At 45.7% G+C, this 23,727-nt stretch overlaps 1 protein-coding gene across 1 annotated transcript in view; it reads left to right on the top strand.

The window, feature by feature from the left end:
* The first annotated feature begins 13,168 nt into the window (after positions 1-13,168).
* Rph3al (rabphilin 3A like (without C2 domains)) overlaps positions 13,169-23,727 on the top strand; it is a 94,877-nt gene continuing 84,318 nt past the window's right edge. Inside the window, 1 exon segment of the mRNA XM_010642170.3 lies at positions 13,169-13,405. The gene's annotated coding sequence lies outside the window, so the exon portion shown is untranslated.

The raw sequence follows: 23,727 nt of genomic DNA, 5'->3' as shown, positions 1-23,727 counted from the left end.
CACACACACACACACACACACACACACACACACACACACACACACACACACACACACACACACACACCCCGTGTCTCCCCAGATCATCCATAACTCCTTCTGCACCATCCTTTGAAGTAGCCCAGTGGACAGGGGTATATTTGGGGTGCGGACTGCATTTGTTTTTTGGTGGAAAGTTGAGCAGCAGGTGGGCCTGGCACCAGGTGGAGAGTGGGGGCCATCACTGAGCAAATTGGACAGTGGTGTCGGGTGAATACTTTCTCGCATGTTGCCACTGTGTGGGACAGGGGCAGGGGCTGCAGGATGTGTGCCCATCCCCCACATTGGGATCAACCAGGACAAGACAGTGTCAAGTTCCTAGATAACCAACCGTGAGACAAAGCCAAAAACCCCACAAAGGAGGCAAAAATAAATAGACAAGGCAGTGATTCTTACAGCATGCAAGGATATTAAGTGGTGTACAGCTGAGCATTTAAAATATTTTAATTATTTTTGTGAGTATTGGAACATAACTTATTTTTTCAGTTGCCTTTTATTTATAGCAAATAGTATGGTTTGTACTAGGGATGCAAGTAAGTTTCTTTTGAAAATAACTTTTTAAAGTAAAAGTGAGTTGATTTCAAGGAAAAGTAAAGAATAGCACATGAGCCACATAGGGAACGCCTGAGGTTTGGGAGCAGTGTGCTAGAAAATTCAGAGATGGAGTAATAAAGGGTTCAGGGAAGAGTCAGGAGGGTGGGAGGAACACAACCCACGTAGGTGGCAAGAGGAGGGTGAGTGTGGACATACAGGCCCAGAAATACGGGCGCAAATCTTGGTGTAATCCACTTCGGTTGTAGCAGATAATTCAGACAGGGACTGGGGGTGAGCTTGGATTATATTATAAAGAACCACCGATTTCAGCACACAGCCTCTGAACTAAATTCAAGAGGCAGTGAGAGAATTGAAGGTGCTTGAGAAGGGAAATAGTTTTTGGCTGTCTTTAAAAGAGTCTCTTATTTGTGATAGGTACCAGCAGAGGCAGGATGACCAGTCAGGGGCCTTAGGAAAAGGATTATTAATAGGTCAAACTACAGCCACCGCCACACAACCTTTCACTTGCTGGTTCTGACGTGCAGCTCTGAGACACTGGAGAAAGGCAGGTGTGTGATGGTTGAGCAAGCCTGAGAGCGCCTGTGTGGAGGCAGCTGATTCCTGGAGGGTCTGTCAGAGGTGGTGGATTGAGACCTGGGAGGGGAGGGGTCGCCACTCCTAGGTTGGTGGGGAATGGAGGGAAGGAAAGACCCAATGAGCTGTTCCTGGGTCTCCTGGTTTAGCACTGAATGTTCTGGAGGAAGTGGTTAGGGTCGGCTGAAGGAAACTCCTCTAGGCCAGAGTTCCTGCTGGAGCAGGAAGTGTGCAGTTTCCTGCCTGTGGTTCACTCCGCAGCCTTGGCTGGCTGCCCCAGACCAGGACTTCATTTATCAGCAGGGCTTGCGGTCATCCAGGTCCCTTCTCTCTCTCTCTCTCTCTCTCTGTCTCTCTCTCTCACACACACACATTTCTTTTCTCTAATATGGAAAATTCCACCAGAACTTTAGACACCAGATTGGGATTTTTCCCCCCTTTGAAGGCCTACCATGTACCAGATGCTTTTTTGGACTTTTTTTTTCCATTCTCATGGGTTACCCTAGACAAGCCTGTCAAGGATGGTGTTACTGCCTGTAAGGTACAGAGCAGGAACAGGGAATGGGGAGGTTCTCCTAGTCCCAGGTAATACAGTATGTTAGCCATAGCACTGATTCCAAACTTACCTGGTATGTTGAAGGAGTAGCCAGACTGTGAACACAAGAGTTTAGAGTTGGGCATAGTGGCTCACACCTATAATACTAGCTACTAGGGAGTCTGAGGCAGGAGGATTGTGAGTTCAAGGCCAACCTAGGCAATGTAGTAAAACCCTGTCTCAAAAAATAATAATCAAAGGGCATGGGACCTAATTCAGTGGAGGAGTGCTTGGCTAGCTAGCTTCAAGAGGCCTTGGGTTCAATCCCCACCCAGTACCCCCCACCTCCCATGGACAACATAAATCACTGTGCTCCTCTGTGTGGGTGTGGGGCTGCAGTGTGCTGGGTACATCTACAAAATGGGATCACTGACTGTACCCAGGTGGCCGTAGGGCAGGGTGACCTGAGTCATGCTGTAGGTAAGGAGTTCTATAAACAGTTGCTGCTACCAGCATTACATAAAGCTGGAGCTTGTACTGTCCTGAACGTCAGTTTTACTGGAAGACATTTCTGGGAGGATGTTATCTAGGGTGGGGGATTATTATTGTTAAAATAATTAACATTCAGTGGGGTAGAGTGTGAAGATTTGACCTTGGAGACATTTCATCTTTGGATTGGCTGTTGGTCACCCTCCTAGACTGGGTGTCAGAGGATCTGTGTGCAGCCAGGGAGAGGGGTCTGCAATGTTCACTTTCTCATCAGGGAAAACTTGAGAATCACTGTTTACTTCTCTGTTTTCACAGAACCCTCTGTGTGTGTGTGTGTGTGTGTGTGTGTGTGTATCTGTGTATCTGTGTATCTGTCCCTGCTCTACCAAAAGTTGGTGCCAGGAGCCATGACATCTGGGCAGGATTAAACTACTCTGGCAAGTTTCCTTCCTGCCTCTCTCTCTGCTTAACCACCTTCATTCTCTTGAGTTTCAGCTCTGATGTTTGGAGAAGAGAGACTGGTAGGAGGTCTTTTCTTTAGAGACTTCAAGGACAATCTTCTTCCCTAACCTTTGCCTGCCAGGTTCTACTTCTTCTGTGATGCCCTCAACCAGACTCCTGCTCTTTGGAGCCCTCCAAAGTTCAAACTTGGAAAGACCGCTTCAGCACAGGTTCAGAGCCCTGGGCTCTGCTGTTCTTCGTGCAGTCCCAGCATTTGTCAGCGCCATTGCCTGGTTCATTCTGGATTCATCGCATGCACTATGCAAAATGCACTGGGTGTTTGAAGCAAACAAAATAGAGGTGACCTGTCTCCCCGTGGACCTTACAGAGATTAATAAGTTAACAAAGAAATAAATGTTCAGGTTCAAATTGTGATACATGCAACAAAGAAAAAGAATTGAGAGCTAATATTGTTGACCTTTCCATCTTCTGCACTAAGCTGTGTCCCTAGCAAGGGCCACATGGTAGGGACCAAGGGGACAAGAGGGAAATAAAGGTACGAAAAGCATGCACATTCCTTGTCCAGTGTGATGAGCTTCTGTCATTCATTGACACAGACGCTATCTGAAGGGCACGACTCAGTACAGATGTAATGTCCACAGCAGAGCAGGATTCTTTCCTATTGATGAAGATGGTAGTGGGCTTCTTTTTTTTATTTGTCTCTAAAGGAGAACATTAAAAATTAAGAACATTTTTCATTGCATTTGGTAGCATTTTAAAATGTTTCTGAATGGTTTTAGATTTATAGAAAATATTGAATGAAAAGCACAGAGTTCCTGTATACCTCAGCTCCCGGGTTTCTCACTGTACCACTTGACATTGATGCAGTACATTTGTTACAATTGATGAGCTGGTTTGATACATTGTTATTAGCTGGAACCCATAGTTCACCTCAGGGTTCCCTCTTGGTGTTGTAGGTTTTGTGAGTTTCAGCAGAGGTGTAAGGACATGTTTCCACAGTTGCAGTATTGTAGGGGTAATAGTTTCATTATCCTAAAACTCTCCTGCACTGCACTTATTTAGCCTTCCCTCTCCCTGCAAAGCTCAGATCTTTTTACTGTCTCCATAGTTTTGCCTTTTTCAGAATGTCCAGTAGTTTGGCCCATATGGCATGTGGCCCTTTCAGACTGGTTTTTTTCATTTAAGAATGTGCATTAGAGTTCATCTGTGTCTTCTTGTGGCTTGTGGGCTCTTTTTTGAGGTGAGGGTGGGTGAGCTCATAAATTACAAAATATATCACCAGACCTCCACAGGCAGGTGTTTTATATTGGTTCTGAGCCTTCTGTTTGCTGACAGAATAAGACATTTATGGATTTTGTAAATTAAACATTAAGTTTAATTGGGTCATTACTGTGGTACATAACAATATGTGCCTGTCCAGTGCAACTAGGGCTTGCCTCCATGCTGTGTGGGGGATTTACTGACAAGCTTTCCTAGGAAGGAACTCATGCTAAAGCAAGATTTAAACACACATACATGTTTTGAGATGCCGAGGATTAAACTTAGGGCCTGCCACGTGGTAGGCAACTGTTCTACCACTGAGCCACATCCCCAGTCCCAGCACATAAAATCTGATCCAGTAACAGGCTTTAGTTCTCACAGAAGAAGTGTGAGTATTCACATAAAGTGGTACCTATCACTCGGAGCTCCTCCTAGTCTAGCTCCGTAAACAAAGGAACCAATCTTGGAGGGCTACAGATTAAAAAGAGGAAAGCCAATCTCACAACTACTCTCTAAAGTGTTTTCTATTTCTCCAGAGAATAAAAGTCTAAAAAGTCAGGAAAAAGAAGTTTTTGGACTTTGGGGTCTTAGGCCACTGCAGGAGGTATTCCGACCTATGATGGAGGCAGTGACTGACGTGTGTATGGTCAGGGGCCCTGGAGAGGAGGAGGGAGGGCTGGCCTCTAGCAGACATGGTGAGGCAGCTGGTCATCCATGTTTAGGGCTCACGTGAAGCACTGTGGAGATGTCTGGAAATATTTAGAGGGGATTTTAAAATGATGAGAAGCCCATGTGTCAAGTGAATACTGTTCTTGGTATATTATTTTGTGTTCCTTCTAGGTAATGAAGAAAATTAAAACTTGTTAATAGCTAGAGTACCATGGATGATTGATTGTGTTTTGGTTTTTTTGTTTGGTTAGTTGATCTTTTCTCCTTCCCTCCCTCATATATACTCCCACCCACACCCTGCAACATGCCGAGCCCTGGAATGATTGTATTGTGAACCAAAAAATATTGAACACATCTTATCCCTTATAATGTAAAATAGCTGTTCATCTTTATTTTCACCACTTTCTGTTCCTCAAATGAGAAAAGGAAGCAGGGTTTCTGTGACCTCCAGTGCACTGTATATTTTCCACAGTAGGTTTGTTTGTTTTACTACTGCTTTTATGTACACTAAGTTAAATGTTGGTTACTTTGTTGTCAGTTCAATGAGATAAAGAGGAAATCAGCAGCAGGGTCTAATGTTCCAGTTGTCCCATGGTCCTTTTCTTCAAAGTGGGCTAATGGGATGAAACACGTTCCACTTTCTCTTTCTTGTTCTGTGAAGACAAAGGATGTTCCGGTCAAAGTAGGGAAAGGTAGTCATTTGCCTGGCTGAGCGTCCTCATCCTCATGCAACAGCATTGCAAGCCCATCTTTACTGCAGATTGTTTCTCACTATAGGGATAAGCCACAGTTTTTTACCTATTGAAGGATAACTTGGTTGCTTTCAAGTTTGCACAATTATGAATAAAGCTCCTATGGACTTTCCTGTGCAAATTCTTATGTGGACATAACTTCAGTTTGTTTGGATACAGAGAAGAGTAATTGCTGGATCCTACTGTGAGACTGTAATATTCTGCCCTTATCCACAGTTTAACTTTCACCTATTCAGGTATCCACAGTCAACTGTGACCCAAAAATATTACTATGGCACAATGAGGAATTAAGAACATATATATGGGGCCAGGGATTTAGCTCGGTAGTGCTGCCACCTGCCTCGCAAGTGCAAGGTGCTGAGTTCAATTCCCGGTACCCCTCTCCCCAAAAAAAGAACATATGGATGAGGGGAGGATGAGAGACTGCATTCACACACTTTTTATTGTGTATCATTATAATCATTCTATTTTATCAGTAATTATTGTTGTTAATCTCTTTTTGTTCCTGTCATAGGTTTGTATGTATAGGAAAAAACCTAGCAGATGTAGAGCATTCAGATGTCTCTGAGGTTAAGAGCTTGGAATTCAGATTCTGGGGCCTTACTGACTGTGACTTCAGTAAGCCATTCACCACTCTGAGCCTCAGTTTGCTTACCTGTCAAGTAGGAGTGTAAAAGTCTATCTCCTAAGGTTGCTTTGAAATATACAGGAAATAATTCTATAAAGCATTTGGCACTAAGCTTGGCAGATAGTAAGTGCTTAGTGAGTGATGGCTCTTCTGATAATCAACAGGCAAGCATACTATTTTTACTTCCCCCGCAACATTTTGTATTTCCTTTGTGTTCCAGTCTTTGACAACTAGGGTCCACTAGAAACCCTTTTATCTTTACAGGGCAAAGTTGGTGTGTTTGTGCCATGCTCCAGCAGGCACCCTTCTTAGCCTCAAGGCCCCTGCTCCTGGCCCCTCTCACCTCTGTCATCATCACTTGCATCTCTTTGGTCTCTTCTCCCATCTACTGTGTCTCCAGAGCTGCTGCTTTGTTCCTCCCAACAAATGTGAACACCCCAGCTACTCCCCATTTTAGTCTCTCTGGGGATGATCCCCCCAGGTAGTCGTGTGTGAGGGGCTCTGGCTGATGGTGGACAGAAGTCAGAGAAGCCAGAGAGGGTTGGAATCCTCTCAGTGGTGGTTTGAACACTGGCTCCTGACACACCTCCACACAGACTGCTTCCTCTGACACACAGCTTCTGGTCACCAGCCCTCTCCCTGCCCAGCAATGAACTCCTCTGGGGATTTCCTAAAATACAGAAGGGGAAGGCCTCGAGCTGCCCAAGTTGGAGCTGGGAGACAGAGCTGTGCCTCCCGGGGCTCCTCCTGCAGTGGTCGGACAGGCAGCAGGGCTGGCCACTGCTGAGGGCCAATTCTGCAAAAGCACTGCTCCTGCCAGGGAGGCAGAAGCTCACTGGCTAAGATCATGGTGGAGAAGGGTCATACATTATCCTATTATGAACTGACCTGCTGCATTATTGAGAGATATAGATGAATTAATTCATCTAAAATATTTAGAATTACAGACATTCAGTGCTAAAGATGGCTGAGACCTTTTCCCAGTGTGCTCTATTCCCACTCCCCTTACCTTCCTCCTGCTTCTAGCTGCTTCAACCTATCAGAGGTTGATCAGTCCTTTGACTGCCTAGAAAGGGGAGTGGGAATGGGGGCTAAAGAAAAAAAGACAATAGAGACGTGTGTAATTTCAAAGTATGTGGAGGGGCCAGGAGGTCAGTGCCTCAGAGTGGGCAAAGATAAAGTCACTCCAAGCTTGCCACTATTCATTGGGTTGGTTCATAGGGAGTATCAGATGACTCCTAGGGCAGTGATAATCTTAAGTTCATGAGGATTTTATAATCTGAAGGAGTATCATATCTCAGAGTGTGGTGATAATCCTGGGTTCACGAGGATTTTATGCTGATGTAATCTTGCCCTTGAGCATCACATCATGGGACCAGAATGGCTCCCAGCATCAGTCCTTTGGGTGAGCTGAGGATGTTGGCCATGCATTTGGGAAGAGGGCTGTCCATAAGCCAAAGAAATGAGTTGTTGGTGCAGTTTAGTGCTGCAGTGTTTATTTATGCCTCTTGCCTGTGCTCTTGTGAATCCCAAGGCTATTAATACAGACAACAATGATAATGGTGGCAATGACATCAATAATAATGGCAATGATGGTGATGACAGTGACCATGATGGCAGCCCTTCACTGACAGAGCACCCTGTTATAGGGCCTGGACTGTGTAAATGAGAGTCTCCCCCACTTCGAGCTTCGCAGTCAGACTGGACGATTCTGTCAGGCCGTTCTCTGCATTGGGGGTGTTTTGCAGCATCGCTGGCCTCCACTCAGTAGCACCCTCTCAGGGTCCCCAGGTATTTCCAGACATCTTGGAAGGACAAGATCACACTGCCTTGGAACCATGGATCTGATAGTTTTTCCTTCCGAACAGCCCAGCAGGCAGCTAGCCATTCCGTAGATGAGGCAGTGTAAGGCTTAGTGACACAAAGGAAGCTGCCCAAGGTCACTCACCTAATAATTCAGAGCCACAGTGCAAACCCTAGACTCGTGACCAGTGCTTTTATTGCCTTGGAAAGAAAAGAATTCATCAGCCTCTTGGCAGGGCAGCCCAGAGTATGTGTCTGGGTTGGAACCTACAGGATCAGCCCCGGCATCAAGCTCATAAACATAGAGGCTGCAGTCTGTTTTCTGATTTGGTTTGAACCTGAAGAAATGAAAGTATGTGTGTAGAGACTGCATGCTCAGGCCCCAGGTCTGTTCCAGAACAGAGAAGTCCCTTGGCTTCTTCCTTCGGGTGTCCTTTTACCTAGTTTGTCACCTGCAACCACAGTAGGGAGGAGGGACAGGCAAATGGAGCCTCCTGGGCTTGCTGATTTCTCCCACTGAGGGTGTGAATCTGGTTTTGTGGATTGAATGCCACAAATACTCATTTGTAGTTTCATAATCATTTACTATTTTAAAAATATACAGAGAAAGGGTGGGGGATTTAGCTCAGTGGCTCCACACCAGCCTCCCAAGTATGAGGTCCTGAGTTCCATCCCTGGTACCAGGCAAAAAAATGTACAGAGGAGTTGAAAGAATTTGCGGTGAACACCTGCGTGCGTTCCACTTAGATTCTGTTAACACTTTAACTGCATGAACTTTATCACTCATAGTGTGCTCCTGTCCTGGAGCCCAGGTGTGGGCTCAGTTATGTCTTGTGGTTCAAGGAGTAGGCTTATAAATTTCTAGGAAGCTGGATGTGGTAGCATAAGCCTGTAATCCCAGAACTCTGGCAGGCTGAGGCAGGATCACAAGTTAGAACCCAGCCTGGGCAACTTAGCAATATAGTGAGAACTTGTCTCAAAATTTAAAAAAGTTTTAAAAGACATAGGGATATAGTTCAGTGCAAAGAACCTGAGTTCAAATCCTAGTATCATCCACAAAAAAACAAAAACAAAAAAACTCTCTAGAAGGATAATTAATAACTTCTACAAAACTGAGTGTAGCTCTATATATGTAGCTCAAAATGGAAAAAAAAAAAAAAAAACCTTGGGTAAAGCTCCCCTAGGTTCAATCCCCAGTACTGAAAAAAGTCTATAGTATAGCAGTCCTGGGACAAAGGTGATCTTCACTAACCTGGTTAATGGGTATAGCTCAGTGAGAGCGTGTGCTTAGCATGTGTGAGGTCCCGGTTCAGTCCTCAGCAACATCCCCTCCATGTCATCCAGTATTATAATCCATGCTATCCTAAAATGTAGAAATAATACAGAGACATAGTTTCAAGCAATGAAACTCATATAAATTGCTTGACAAAGACAAGGCCACATTTGGCCATTTGGGAAATTCTACTCGTCTTTGGTTTCCCTTTGTGGAGCTCTCCTTTCTTTCAGAAATAAGCAAACACCTGGGACACAGTTCCCTCACTCTCCCCACTTCCTCAGTGCACTCCTGCTCCCGCAGTGCAGATCCACAGAGCAGAAGAGACCCACAGTGGCTCTTGGCACCCCTTTCCCCCCTCTGTCCCAGGGGCTTTGTGGGGGGAAGGGGGTGACCCCTCAGGCACCAGCCTAAGGACCACATGGCCCCTGGGTATAGGCGATTCTTTTTTTTTTTTTGGTACCTGGATCAGGTCCTTGTGCTTGTGAGGCAGGCAGCAGAACCACTGAGCTAAATCCCTATTCCCTAGGTATAGGCAATTCTGAAAAATGCACATCTTTAGTGTAAAGTTGCTTCTTTGATTATTATGAACATTTTTAGTTTTTTTTTAATTAAAACTTGAAATAATTTAAACATGCAGGAAACTTGGGAAAATGTTCCAAAGAATTCCTATGTCCTTCATTCAGTGACTCCTGTTATCACAGCACCTCATTTTTCTCTTTTTCATGACCGTTACATTTTATTTATTTATTTGTTTGTTTGTTTATTTTTGGTACCAGGGATCGAACTTGGGTCCTTGTGCTTGCAAGGCAGGCAGCAGAGCCACTGAGCTAAATCCCTGGCCCTGCCTTCACATTTTTTAAGAGAACTGGTTATCCCTCTTTGTAGGACATCTCTCCATTTGAGTTTGGTACTCTCTCATGATTAGGTTGGGTTGATGCATTTTTGGCTAGAGTCCCACCAAAGCCATGTTGGGTCTCCCTCCTTGCATCTTTTGCTTTATAATTAATCAGTGTCCTGGGGATGACACTTTGAGATTATGCAGATATCCTGCTGCTTCTCCCCTCTCCTACTGATGTCAGCATCCCTCAGTGCATCTTGCCCATAGCAGTTACTTCCAGGGTGTTTTAGTGGTGATTTGGTGATTTTCAGTTTCCTCCATTCCTTCTGTATTTATTAATTGGAACTTTTCTGTGAGAGCTGTCTCCTCTCTTCTGTTGATTCACTAATTCACATATCATAAAGAGTAGGTATTTATTATCTTTTATGGGTTAAAATCCAATCTGATTATAATTTGTATTATTTAGATCCTTCCAGTTTTAGCCATTGAGATCTCATTATGAAAGTTTTTATGAAAGTCTTCAACCATTACAAAAAAGAACCCCTGTCATCCCTTCACCTAGATTCACCTTATAATTATTAGCTTTTAACCATATTTGCTTCTCTTTTTCCCCCTTTCTCCCTCCTCCTCTCTGCCTCCTTCCCTCACACAGTGTTTTCACAAATGCACCATCTGTTTGTTTGTTTGTTTGTTTTAACCAGGGTTAATTTGGAATTAATCTGTCCCCAGACTATTAGGCATTGACAGTAAGTGGCTCCTTCTTGCCCCCTGGAGACTGGAGCTGGCTACTCTGTTTAGAGCCCAGGTTCATTCTTCTTTGTGCCACATGTTTGTTTTTTAGACAGCTTTATTGAGGTACAATTCACGTGGCTTTTAGGATGGTTGAAGATATTTGAATCCATCACCATAATCATTTTTAGAACATTTTACAAAAGAACCCTGCATCCTTGTGACCTCCTGCCTCAGCCTCCTGGAGTGCTAGGATCATAGGCATGTCCCACCATTATTAGTCAAATAATATTGCATTGTGTTATTATGCCACATTTTATTAATCCATTCATTAGTTGATGGGCATTTGAATTGTTTCTACCTTTTGGCCATTGCAAATAGTGCTGCTGTGAACATGTGCATAGAAATTTTCATTTGAACACCTGTTTTCATTCTTTTGGGTATACTTTAGGAATGGGATTGTTAGGTCATATGATAATCTAGATTTAACTTTTTGAGGTGCTCTCAAACTATTTCCCACATTTTATATTCCTAGGCAAGGGTTCCAGTTTCTCTACATCCTTGTCAACACTTGCTATTGTCTATTTGTTTGATTATTACAGGGATGAAATAATCTCATACTAGTTCTGATTTGCATTTCACTGATAGCTAATGGTGTTGAATATCTTTGCATCTGATATTTGAGGCATTTATGTATCTTATTTCAGGAAATGTCTATTCAAATTCTTTGCCTATTTTAAATTGAAATTTTTGTCATTTTTGTTGAGTTGTAAGAGTTACATATTATAGATACTAGATCCTTATTAAATAGTTTTCAAATATTCTCTCCCATTTTATGGTTATCTTTTCATCTTGATGTTGTCATTTGAAATATTTTAATTTTGGTAAAGTCCAATTTATCCTATTTTTTCTTTTGTCGCTTATGTTTTTGGTGGTATCTAAGAAATCACTGCCCAATCTGAAGGCATGAAGACTAACCTGTCTGTGTATTTTCTTCTAAGAGTTGTTTAGTTTTAGCTCTTAGGTTTAGATCTTTGGACTATTTTGATTTAACTTTTATAAATGATGTGATGTAAGGGTCCACTTCATTCTTTGCATATGGCCTTCCAGCTGTCCCAACACCATTGTTGAAAAGACCATTCTTCCCCATCAAGTGGTCTTGTACCCTTTTTGAAAATCAGCTGACTACATGTGGGTTTAGTTCTGTGTTCTCAATTCTATTCCTGTGCTCTGAGTTTTGGGTACCATGTGGCCAGGAGGTATGTCCTGCTCACAGGGAGCATTTGGTCCAGTAGGAGATAATCAGACATGTTCACAAACCACTTGGAGATGCTTCAAAGAGGTAAAAATGATGTTAATAGGGAAAGAGCATTTCATGTGGCTGGGGCAGAGGCTGTGGAAATGTGGGAATGACATGGGGTTGATGCCAAGTGTTTCTGTCTGGAGACACATTTAGAAAGGTGAGATGGAGCCTGTGGAAGGCTATGCCCTCCCAGTTGAGAACAGTGGGCTTAATTTGAAACTACTGGAGCAGAGCAGGGCCATTAGAGGGCCCTCTGGTGGTAGGTTAGTCTGAAGGCAGGGAATCCTTAGCATCCTAGGATGACTGAGGTCTGGTGAGCACTTGGGTCAGCAGTGGGAAGGGTGGGAAGCAGGGGTCATCTTTGAAAAGGGCCCAAGGACTTGTCAGAGACTGTTCCCTTTGTGCTTCTTTGCTTTGTGGATTGGGGTGGATGTAAAAATAAGAGCAATACTGGCTCTGCACCTCTAATTCCTATGCTCCCACCTATCCCCCATGCACCTCCTCTGCAGTACCTTCCGGGCTGCTCTGGCCTTGGAGCTCCTGCTTGACAGTTTGTGTGAGCGCCTAGCACACTCCCAAGTACTGGATGCATGCAAGTAGCTTGGAGAATATCCCCCGGTTTATTGCTTTTATTGGGCACCACCAGTTGCAGCAGGGCTTTCTGGAGGCAGAGAGGGTGAAAGAAAGATCAGGGGCTCAACCCAGCTCATTTAGGCCAAACTGGGTGCCAGGTGCCAGCTGTGTGGCATTGAGTAAGTAGCTGCACCTCTCAAGGGCTGGTTTCTTCTTCTCTGGACGGGGATGGTAGTCGTGTCGTAACCTTGGGCTTAGGATAAGTCTGGCTGGGCTCATGCAAGTACTGTACCTGTAGTAGGCAGCACCTGTAAAGCCGGCCAGTTTTCTTTTCCCAGCTTGACAGCTCAGGGTCAGGCTGAGCATGTGCAGGGCATTTTTAAATTTGTGGCTCCTTTTAACTGCCTCAAAACTCCTGCCAAGATGCCAGTGGTTCTGGTTGTTTATTCTCCCTGCCCATCTTTTCAGTACCAAGCCCATGTTGGGGTGGCCCCCTCTCTGGGTCTGCTGTTGCCCGAGTCCTCAGCAACTTACACATAGTCCTTTGTAATGGGTACGTAAGCGGGGTCTCAGACTCTAGCAGGGGCACAGAGGGTGTGCGGAGAAGCAGACAGCTGGTTCCTAGGCAGTGCAGTGCTTAACCTTGGAACTGGAACAGAGAAACGTCTGTTTGTGTTTCCATGAACAAGAGGGGACAGCTGGCCCACGGATAGGAGTATGGGTCAGCTGGGGTTGCCTTAGCTGCTGGCTTTAAGCCAACACCCAGCCAGGGCTGGAGCCTGGGTGGAAGAAGGATGGAGAAAAGTGGTTGGCAGGTCCAGAGAAGAGCCACCTAGGAGCAGCTGCCTGGGGAAGGTGCTCCTGGGGACTCAGAGAACTGCCCTTGTCAGCAAACCTGAGGATTGGGACTTGGCCTAGCAGGTAAGGATGGGGCGAGCCAGATTTTCCAGGGGCTTCTCTCTGCTTTATTACGGAGAGGTTTCTCTTAGACTCCTTCAATAAGCAACATCCAGGTGTGAGCTAGAATCAGATTTCCTTTGCAAAAATTCTGTTTGCCTGGGACTTACCAGACCCACATAAATCACACAAATGGGAGCAGGTTATTTCTGTAATAGGAGACAGACAACCTTAATGTCCCTCACTGCACGTCTCAAGCCAGGTGCCATGCAGCCCTTAGGAGGACTTGGGCATTTTCTAAGCAGAGACTTGCTTACACTGAGGGCTTGCTATTACTCCTATAACTTGAGCTAAGTTCTAATTGTATTTCCTTCTCCTCCTCCCCCGTCCTCCTTTTCCTCCTCTTCTTTTTGTGCTGTGCATCCCTTTTTTGACAGTCTACTGAAATAATGGTTTTAAACACACAAACAGTATTCATAGGAAACTAATTGTATTCATATTACAGTATAATTATCAAGATGTTTTTTAAAAGCTTGTAATATAGTAGTCTACGTGCTTCTTTGTTGATCCATTAAGGTAGCAGCTTTGCAGTAAGTCTAATTACGATTGCAATTTCAAAGTAGCAATGAGCATAAATATTTTAAGATATGTGCAACTCTCTTCTGTGATGGAAAAACATCTGCAATCCTACTGATGACCATGACAATATGACTGACATGTTGACTACACTTATAATTAAAGAAAATAGAAAGTTTCAGTTACAGGTTAATGAAAATAAAGACAGACTTTGTTTTCCTCATCCAAGTTCATGGATCCTTTGTTAAGAGCTCCAAGACAAGCAATGACCAAAGGAGGTTGTTTTCCTGAATTCTCTTTTTGTATATACAGCATATCCCTATCATGGTCCTGCATGTGTCAGGAACGCCAGGGGGCATTTTAGACCGGCTTCCACATCTGTGCACACAGACTGATGTAGCCATTGAGCTAAATTCTAATTCTAGCCCTGGGCTGGGGCTCTGCATGCTGGATCCCGCATTATGAGTTGAATAGTTTTCCCTCAAAAGATCATGCTGAAGTTCTGATGTCTAGTACCTCCGAATGTGACCTTATTGGGCAATAGGGTCATTGCAGATGTCAGTATTTAAGATGAGATCATTCTGGAGTAGGGTGGGCTTTTAATCCAACATGATGAGTGACCTTAGAAGAGGAGAGAGACAGAAGAAAGACAGCCACAGAGGCAAGAGTGTCTAGTGGTGGGGACAGAGATTGGAGGAAGGTAGTTGCGAGCCAGGGAGTGCAGAGCATTGCCGGCAAACACCAGACAGGTGTTTAGCAGGAGGCGTAGGACGCATCCTTCCTTTCATCCTTCAAAGAGAGCTGAACCCTGGTGGTAGCTCAGTTTTGACCTTCTAGACTTAGAGCTGTTTTAACTCACCCTGTGTGTAGTACCTGATGGCATCCACTCTAGGAGACAGATACTGCAGGGGCAGTGGCCGCAGAGCACTGCTTAGGGGCAAGAAGTCAGCCTGCGAGGTTCCCCTCCTTCCTGTGCCTTCACAGGGTGACTCTTGCCCTGGGATCTTGCTTACCCTGGAGTTGCTGCCTTCAATGCTGATTGCCTTGATTTGGGAGTGTTACCTGCTCAGCATCAGGCCTTTCAGAAATGACAAAAGCAGGCTGCATCTCTTGGGACGCATAGGCAGAGCAGAGCTTGAAGGGAGAGGGGAAATAGGATATTTTGCATCTCGTTTTAGGTGGAGGTTTTGCATGGCATTTTGCCCTGGAAATTAAAAAATGGTTTCAAGTTAGACAAAAAGACAGGCAGTGATTTGGGGTCTGTTGGGATATTTTAAGTCACTAAATATTCTGGAGGATTTACTTTTCTGGATTTAAAAAAAGAGCCTGCAGCATTAGATGTGAACTCCTATAGGTGCACCTGTGAAACTTGTGGGTGTACAAAGAAAATCAACCCATGACCAGCCCCTAAGCAGGAGATGGAGCTACAGGAGCGTGCCTGGTACACAGTCAGTACCCAGTGTGTGTGCAGCGAATAGATGATGCAGTGAAACCAAAAGTCACAATTTCTTGCCCTACTGAGGATAATAATAGGACAATAATAATAGCTCTGTGACTAGGGAGGCACAATGGCATGAGTCACGTGATGTCCAGAATTGACGACTCTTAGAAGGACAGAGGCAACAAAGGTTGCAGGAGTCTTGCAAGGCCTCGAGAGCCCACTGAAGAGGAGGAATCTGAGTGGGCCAGAAAGACCGGTCACATGCCCTCATTTGTTTAACAGTCGCTAAATCATCCTTTCAAGACAATTAGAGAAATAAATTCACCTGTAATCTCCAGTCCTTCCCTGACACATTCCTTTGCATTTGCCATGTCAGTACATCATTGAGACATTATGCCATCCCTGTGTGGACTGGTTCCACTTCCTGCACCTGATCTTGCTGTGTACACCCTTGTCCAGGTCATTTGGTGGTTTTTTTTTGTTGTTGTTGTTTTTGATATTGTATGATTGTTGACCATTCTTCCACAGTTGGAGTCCTTTCTAGATATCCCACAGTTTTAGTCAGTGTAAACCACCTTGCAGAGGCAGGACAGGCAAGACCCATTCAGAGGATGGGCCTGTGTGGCAGGAAGATGGTTGAGAAGGTGGAGTCACACTGTGAGGCCTTGAATTCTGCACCGAGCAGACTGGACCTTATTCCTTGGGCTGTGGCAGAAGTTAGTATTTGTTCCTTAAAAGTGCTCTGGACCATGTTCTGGGCAATGTGCTAGCCCAGGGACCCAGAGACAGATGCATCCCCAGAGCTGTGATCAGAGATGCCCTAGGATACAGGTATGAAATTGGGGGAGGGAGTTTGGGCCAGACCAAGGTGAGTGAATAGGAAGGAGCTAGGGATTCTCAGAGGAGGTGTTCTGGACATCTGTAGAGGGTCAGTAGGAGGAAAAATCATTATAGATGAGTAGGTGCAGGGGACAGGACTGAGTGCCAGCAACATGTTCAGCTTCCAGTGGCTGAGCCTGAGTTTTTTGGAGGGATTTGGTGGCAGGTGAGACTGGAAGGGTGGGTTGGATCAAATCCTGGACAGCTTTGAGCACAGCTTGGATTTTCCCCTATGGTAATGGGGAGCCACTGATGGTTTTTGAACAGGGGAATCACATGGTCTAAACTGTGGAGAAAACTTCTCTGGCTGCCTATGAAGGGTGGTTGAAGTTGAGCCCCAGGAGGTCTGAAGTCCCATTAGGAAGCTTTTGCCACAGTGTGGGCAAAGACGGGAAGAGCAGAGGACAGGTACCCTGAAGAAGCATACCTGGCAAGATGCATGATGACAGGGCAGTTTTAGGGACGTTTGTCAGGCCCTGGTTTCCCTGGGGCTCCTATCTCATCTCCCAAATCCACTCAGGTTCTACCAGGTGCATAATGAGCCCAAGACCCTTCCAAGTGAGTGGTTCCCTCATTTCAGACAGGCCTCGGAGGCTTCCTGTCTGACTCTTTCATCCTCCAGGCGCCTGACAAGTAGGGGAAATGTTGATGTCTGGGCTCACCTTATCTCTGTGTTATCATCCTGTTTTCCTGTTTCATAGTAACAGAGCAGATGTCAGGGCCTGTTGCTAAGGGTTCCCTGGAATATTAATACCTGGGTGTAGGACTGAGGGCTCTACATGGTGCCTTTGAGGCCTCGGGAAGCACACCCTGATGGCAAGTATTCTTTTATGTTTGTCTGTTTTCTCTCCCTCCCTTACATCCCCATCTCCTACCCAGTCACCTTGGCTTTTGTGCAGCTGGATGTCACATCCAACTTAGTAGTACCAAATGTGCAACTTCCGCCAGTCCCATAGCAGTGTAGTCACAGCTAATGGGTCGCAGCCTCTTTTCCTACAGAGGCTAGACACGGGCTGTGACTCCTCTGCCACTCAGCTTCCTGGGCACTGACTCACATTTGGTACTCGGGATGAAGCCTCTTTTCCAGCCTTGGAAATCCACCTGTGGAGGCCCCATTCCCTCACCAGCTCCTTCCCCTCCTCTTCTGGCACATGGTGGGGAAGGGGTGGGAGGGCTTTGCTGGGTTCTTATGTTTCCAGTGTTTGCCTCCTGAACTCTGAACAGCATCTGAACTTTGAACAGTTCTGGAAAGGAGCTGGGCTAGACACTGAGGTTAGAGTAGGGGTTTTATTTGCCAGATGCCATTGTATCAGTGACTTATTGTTACAACAGTGCTATATAACAATTGTGTCCAAACTTGGGGGTTTATAGCAACCATTTATTACCATACTTGGTCGGGTATGGTATCTGTCTGGTGGACATCTGTCACCCCTAGCTGGGCCATGTATTTCATTTCAGAATCTTGATTCAGTGGCTCAGAGCCCTCACTTTCTGTAGCTGTTAGGAACCAGGGTCCTACATTTGCTGGTGGCCTGTGTTTGTGGTTGGGTGTGGATATGTCCTCCTGGCACATGGTTCCTTCCACCCTTCTATTTGTCGGTTTCTTTCCTACTCTTCTCCCTGTATCGTTTCCTCTTTGGTGTCTGTCCTGGATACCCATACCCCAGTCCTGGGGATGTGTTTCTGTGGGGGTCTCTCGTGGGGTCATACTCATGACTTCATCAAGGCAGAACTCAGGACAAGCACCTCAGCTGGCGTTGGTTGCTCGGGATCACTGCCTGCTCTAACTTACTCCAACCTTGCAGCTCAGTGAAGCTCATTCATTCAGGCTACAGCCTGAGGAGTCTGGAGACTCAGTTGTATCAGTGAAAGGGTCCCAGAAATGAAAACACCAGAGTCTAAAGTTAGGGAGATAATGGCACCAGGGAAAAGATGTGAGTGGCAAGGAGCTGCTCTTGCTGGGGAGGTCACCTCATCTGCACCTCGGCCCCCGTAGTGGGGCAGAGGCTCTGGCAGTGTGTACTGTGCTTCTGCGAGGACAAGTTGTTTTACCCTCTGGTGCCTGTTTCAAAGTCTGGTACAAGTTAGAGACTGGCAGACAGGTAATATTTTCACACTGTGTTATAGCTGTTGTAGGTTTGGAAGGTCGGGGGTCAAACAGCAGTTTTGTTGGCGTAATGACTGCTTGTGTTGCTCTGTAGCATCACTGGAGTGTGTTCTCATAGCAACCTCGCCAAGACCCCGGGCAAGGTCCTGTCCCTCTTAGAGAGGACATTCTGCTGGTGTGCTATTATGTGACCCACCCAGTCCACTCAGTCACTCTGGGCACCTGAGCCCATGAACTCAGCTAAGGAGGTAAAAGTACTTTAAGCAAATGCAGATGTTGGCTCAGAGGAGGTCCTTTTCCAAGGTGAGAAACTAAAGGACTGTATACATGATCGAAACCACCTAGGAGGAGATCTACAGGTAGATTCTTCTGCGTTTGAGTTCTGAGTTCAAAAATGCAAAATTTCCATTAGACACAGCTGCTCCTGCAAATTTTTCGTGATGGACAATTCTAGATGCACTTTGGAGAGAGCGGGCAAGAGGCCTGCAGCTGACGGCTTTGAGTGGCTGTGAACATTACTCTGGAAAAGCTGACTCGAAAATACGTTTCCAAAAAATGCACTGTCTTTCCCTTTTGGGAACTTATCCTAAGGAAGTCATCAGAGATGGGCACAAAGATTTATCTCTCATGATACCCATTCGGTGTTAAATATAATAGAGCAAAATTGGAGACAGTCTATGTGCATCCACACAGGAATATGGTAAAAATATATCCATTGTAGTGTTACAGTTAAGATCATATTTTTGAAGAATTTTAATGATATGGGCAAGAAAGTACAGTGTAGTAGAAAAGTAAACAATATAGGTAATAACCCAGTTTTATTTAAAACCTATGTATCAATTAGAAGGTGCTCCATTAAGAGCTAAGAGTCTGTGCGGATATTATGTGTGGAGAATGATGAGCGTGTAGGGTGCTTTTCTCTGTATAACAGTACCCCACAGATCCAGTCCGGTGAGGCTGCAGAATGACAGTTTTTTTGTGAAGCCAGCCAAACTGCAGCATTTGCCTGTAGTGATGAACACTCCAGGGTGAAAAGCTTTTGACTTCAGGGAGAGAATTGGATCTCCTTCGAAGAATGTGTTTATTTTTACAGATCTGGCCCACAGGGCTGCCTGGGACTTATGCACCGCTATACCCTTGGACTTTTCTTGGGAAATCACCACAGGCCTCTCCTGTTCCTGTCCCCTAGTCTGCCCTACAGGCCTCCTGAGCAGCTGCCTGCCAAGCTGGCTGCATACAGCCTTGTGTGACCCAGCACGGGTTGAGAGTGCACCAGGAGGGCCTGGCTTCCCAGCAGAGGAACTATGGGTGCACTGGCCCTTCAGGGGCAGGAAATCAGCTCAGCTGTCAGTCTGAGCACCCCCACCCCACCACCGCCCACAGAGCAGCTATGGGGGACAAACTACCTGTGAGTCAACAAATCTCAGCGTTTTAGGGAGCCATCCTGTCCCCCACCTCCCCACCCCCGCTCCCGCTCCCGCTCCGCCTTGTCTGCTCTTTGCAGCTTTTGCTCGTTTGTTTTCTGTATTCCTGCTCCTCTGGGAAAAGCCATCTCTCAGAGGAAATGCAGTTCGTTTTAGCATTATGCACCTACTTTGCAGCAGGCCCTGTGCTGGGCTCTGGGGATGGAGAGAGGAAGATGTAGCCTCCACTGCAGCTTAGGAGAAAGAGGAGACGGAAATGTCACATCAATAAGATGACCTCTGGGCTGGTTCCCGGGTCTGCCCAAGCAGCATCCTTGGCCTATGTTTATCCTTGGTCTATGTTCATTGAACACATATGCACACACGCATGCACCTTGTTTCTCTAGTCTCTTTCCTATCACAGCTAGGAGGATCTCAGAGACCCTGGTGCCACCTCTCCTTGTTTTACAGAGGAGGTGACCAGAGCTCTACCCAGCCAGCCTCCTCTTCTCACATCCTGCCTCCCTGCAGCCCAGTTCCATCCTTCCCTCTGAACCCACCAGTTCACCTCCCTGCTTTTCACCCACCTTTTCTCAATAAGCTCCTGTTTTATTTCCTCATAAGTTAAATAGCCCCATTAATAAAAGGACATAACACATTAAATGCACATGATATTACTACTTAGAAGTTTTAAGGGTGCAAGTCTTAAGAGGGTAGGGACTGTATGCCCTACCCTGTGCTCAAGGCCTTCCTCAAGGAGCAGAGTCCAGGAGGTGAGCTGAGTTTGGTGAGCACACAGCATGGCAGAGGACTTCCAGGCAAAGGGAGGACTGGGAGCCAGGGGCAGGGATTGTTTGGCAAGGCCCTCATCCACTGCCAAGTTAGGGAGCTGGCATCCAGCTCAGGCTGAAGAGGTTTGGAGAATCTAAGCTGGCTTCATTGGCAGTTTCCAAAAATGTGCCTCTGAATTGCCCTTCCTCTCCCCCATCTGTCCCAAGGTTGCTCTGTGGGAGGACAGCTGTGCTTTCCAAGGTGCCAGCCTCAGTCCAGGGAGGGCACAGCAGTCCTAGAGTCCGGGCCTGAATTCTCCTGCATTCTCATTTCTGACTTTTCGCTCAGAGCCATCCTTGTGTTTGTGCTCAGCCACAAACTTGCCATCTGAGATGAAGCTGCCAAGCCAATGCCATGGCCCCAGACCAGGGAGATGACATTTTTCATGTCCCTTGATCTCTCTGTAGAATTGGATGGTGTGGGCTTCTCTCCCCTGAATCTCCAGCAGTAAGAGGAATGGGGGAGGTGGAAGACACATTAGCTGCACCCTCCTCCTTCACCCCCTGTGGACTAGGTTGGGGCAGGGGCTCAGTGCCCAGCTCCCAGGCTGGGGCAGCCCAGGACCTCCTGCCCAGGATCATTCTCCAGCCCCCAGCCTACCTCCCTTGCCTCCCTCATGCAAGTCAGCCAGTCAGAATTAGGGTCTGGAATTACAGAGGACAGTCATTCCAACCTGTCTACCTCAAGTACCGAAGAGGAAAGAAAGGCCCCAAGAAGATCACTGACTCATCGCCGGACTTCTAGTGAGTTTAAACAAAAGTTAGACGTGCACTGGTCTTGTTTTTGCACCTTGCTCACTGCCGCACACCCCTCTCCAATGCCCGCCATGCTTATGGCAGAAGGTGAAGTGAAGAAGCACTGGCCTGAAGGCTGGTAGACATCTAGGCATGGTTAGCTGTGGGCTTTTGTCATCCTCTTAACCTCTCTCTCCCCGTTTTTCCAATAGAGAGAACAATGACTACATTTAGGAAGAATAGAATAGCCTATGGGTGGGTAGCCACAGATTGAAAACATTTTAGTTAAAATTAAAAGACTGTTTTAAAGGCATAAACCTCTGTCCCCAGTGGATCAGAGGACAGGTTAACATCATTTTGGGGTTCCTTTGCCAGTGAGCCCAGAACTGTGCCCCCACTAGGAAGTAACCCAAAAGGGACAGGAGATTAATTCCCTAGAGATGCATTTGGAGGTGACTGTTTTGGGGCTGTGAGGAGCATTTTCCACCTGTGTTCAAGGCTGCCTTCTGCTGGGCACCACACCCATCCCCTCCATCACAAAGATAATGGTTTCAGTAGCTGAGTCAGGCCTCTTTTTCTTCCTCCTCTCTCCCCCCACAGCACCATGGTCTTTTGACTGAGAAACTTTTGCAGAAGTGGGATCTTCCTGTTAGTACTGAGGATCCCTGGCTTGCTTCCCCCTGTAGTGCCCCTGCTTCTGTGGGGTGCCTAGCAGAGCAGAGGGGTTGCCTCTACCCTTACTGTGTTCAGCCACAAGGAGAATGGGCAAGAAGGCCCAAGTATGGTTGTCCTTGGCACAGTGGCTCAGACAATGGCGCCGCTTGCAGGTTGGGGCAGGAGCTGCACTTCCTGTGAGCTTCCTGGACACCTGGTTTATCCAGAATCAAGACCTCTCCACTCTGATGGGGGTCCATTTATCAGAGAAAAAGAGAGAGGAAAAAAATTTTAAACCAGGGCAGCCAGAATTGTAATATATGTGAAATGCTTACTTTGAACAGAGTAACACATTTCACACCCACACCACGTGACTGTAATATTCACAAGATAATAGGAATTTCAAAACAAAATTAAAAAACCAGAAGACCACAGTGCACCAAAGGATGGAGAGATGCAGCACACGTTTACAGTTGTTGGATGAACATATCAATTTGTATCCCATCTGTGTGTCGGCGTCTTTGGGAGAAGGTCTTGAGGTGACATCAGAGGGAGCCATTGGTGACTGTGGCCAGCACTAGGCCTGTCCATGGGTCTCCATCCCTGGCTCTTTGGGGCTCGAAGCTGCACAGGTCTCTTTCCTGAGGTAGCCTACTGTGAAACGACAGGTCCAGCCTGGAACAGCAGGTGGCTGGTGTGCCTGTGGGACAGAAGTCAGCATGGTTAAGGTCATTTATTGCCTTGGATGCTGGTGGGTCAGTTAGCTGCAGTCTGCATGCTGCCCCCTGCCGGTCTTCATGGCAATGGGCAGTATTGGTCTGGAAGAGCAGTTCTCTAAGCATGGTCCACAGATCTCTGGGCAGTCCTCAGTGTCCTTCGGGACCCATTGAAATCAAAACTATTTGTCTCATTGTTATAAAACACCCAGCTATATTCTCTCACAAATGTATAGAAAATAAAAAGTTCATGGTTCTGGTTTCAGATTGGAACTAATCTTTATGAAACTTCCATCTATTGGGTTTGGGTGCAGTATCAAAGGAAAATACCTACAATGATCTAGGAAAGCTGTTACAGTATTCCTCCCTTCCCAACTGTCTTATGTATCTGTGAGAGTCTGGATGTCCTCTGTGGACTTTGACAAAACAACATATCACACAAAAGATTGAATGAAAAATCAGATAGAAATATCCAGCTGTTTTTTCTTAAGCCAAAAATTAAAGAGTTGTAAAGATGCAAAACAGTGCCATTCTTTGCGTGAATTGCTTTTGAAAAGTTTTTTTCATAAAATATATAAATTATGTGAATGCCTATTGGGTTTATTCTATTTAATGAATTAGCAAGTTTTTAAAAATTTCTTGCTTTTAAATTTTTAATGTGTTAAATATCAATTTCAAAGCATTTTGGAACACTAAAAAAATTTTATAAACCAGACATGGTGGCACATGCTGGTAATCACAAGACTCTAAGAGGCTAAACAGGAAGATGACAAGTTCAAGCCCAGGCTGGGTGACTAGGTGACTTAGCAAGACCCTGTCTCATAAATAAATAAATAAAGCTGAGATGTAGCTCAATGCAAATGTCTTGTGTTGAATCCCCAATCTAAAAAAAAAATTTTCTTTGGTATAGCTGAGCTGGGGATGTAGCTATGTGGTAGAACATTTGCTTAGTGAGTATAAGAACCCAGGTTTGATCTCCAGCACTTTAAAAAATAAATAAATAAA

The sequence above is a fragment of the Fukomys damarensis genome, unplaced genomic scaffold (assembly GCF_012274545.1).
Source record: "Fukomys damarensis isolate Sample0158 unplaced genomic scaffold, DMR_v1.0_HiC HiC_scaffold_13, whole genome shotgun sequence".
NCBI classification, from domain to species: Eukaryota; Metazoa; Chordata; class Mammalia; order Rodentia; family Bathyergidae; genus Fukomys; species Fukomys damarensis.
The sequence above is the reverse complement of the archived record's forward strand: the minus strand, read 5'-3'. Positions and strand labels throughout refer to the sequence as shown.